This window comes from Convolutriloba macropyga, unplaced genomic scaffold (genome assembly GCF_964194025.1).
Source record: "Convolutriloba macropyga unplaced genomic scaffold, txConMacr16.3 SCAFFOLD_3407, whole genome shotgun sequence".
NCBI lineage: Eukaryota > Metazoa > Xenacoelomorpha > Acoela > Convolutidae > Convolutriloba > Convolutriloba macropyga.
The window spans coordinates 1,308-2,500 of record NW_027450009.1 but is presented as its reverse complement, the minus strand read 5'-3'; the positions used below and the strand labels follow the sequence as shown (position 1 = coordinate 2,500).

Here is a 1,193-nt window from a genome sequence, read left to right as displayed (position 1 = left end):
CAATGAGCGACAACACTTGCAAGCAACTCACACTCCTTGGTCCGTGTTTCAAGACGGGCTGTAGAGAGCATTGAATAGGAAGTTGAGGTCAGACAGGCAATCAAGATCAATTTATCTCATTTTGTTTAGAATCAACAAGAAGAATTCCGAGGAAAACTTCTGCTCGATTCATTAACAAGATTTGCCAAAAGACGACAACTACACTACTCGGTAGCCGAGAATATAATATCAAGGCATTGAGTATGGTAACGCTCACTCCAGTTCCCCTTCAACAGTTTCACGTACTTTTCACTCTCTCTTCAGAGTGCTTTTCAACTTTCCCTCACGGTACTTGTTTACTATCGGTCTCGCTTTATAATTAGCTTTTGGAGAGACATATCTCCAGCTTCGAGTTGCACTTTCAAACAACTCTACTCATAGGAATGAGCCATTATGACTGGTATCGAAAATGACCTTTACAGGATTTTCACCTTCTTTGATGCTACTTTCCAGTAGACATCAGGACAAATTCACCAGTCTAGCATCAAACCATACCGGACACCGAGAAATGTTGCCATTTCTCTTCCCGATGAGCTTTTCCCTGTTCATTCGCCATTACTAAGGGATTCTCAGTTGATTTCTTTTCCTCCCCTTACTGATATGCTTAAGTTAAGGGGGTTCTCTCGCCCAATTCAGGTTATGTAGTTGATTGTCTCTTAATTGGTTCACTGACCAATATGAGACAGAAACCGATTCAGCAGTTTTGTTCGCTACTACTATCAAACACAGGTCGAAGTTTCCATTCAGTCATTAATTCCAACTTTCAAATGTTGTTGTTTCAGCTTTCGCTTACTAGAAGCAACATAATACTCGCTGCAATACAGACCTCGGGAAACCCTCACCGTGAATAAGGTTCACTCACATATTTCACTACATTTTGCGTGGGATTGGAGATGAGGCTACTCGTTCTTGCTCAGTACTAGGCTGAAAATTAACGAAACTTCGTTACAAACGTTCACATGTTGATGTTTCCGCTTTCGCGTACTCGAAACAACATAATACTAGTCTTTGTAATTTAGTTTCATAATTTCAACTGTTCTCATGCAGAATTTTTGCTCATTCTTATCCCAAATTTTGACCTGGCTACTAGTTACACTCCTTGTACTTATTGCAAAATGACCACAAATTTCAACAGCTTTCACATGTTGCTGTTT

The 1,193-nt window shown here is 40.2% G+C and overlaps 1 non-coding gene across 1 annotated transcript in view; it reads right to left on the bottom strand.

Moving 5' to 3' along the window:
* Nucleotides 1–680, bottom strand: part of LOC142355544 (large subunit ribosomal RNA) — a 3,522-nt gene extending 2,842 nt beyond the window's left edge. Inside the window, exon 1 of the ribosomal RNA XR_012761258.1 lies at nt 1–680. This exon is cut by the window's left edge and continues 2,842 nt beyond it. This is a non-coding gene — a ribosomal RNA (large subunit ribosomal RNA).
* Between the last annotated feature and the right edge of the window lie 513 nt (nt 681–1,193).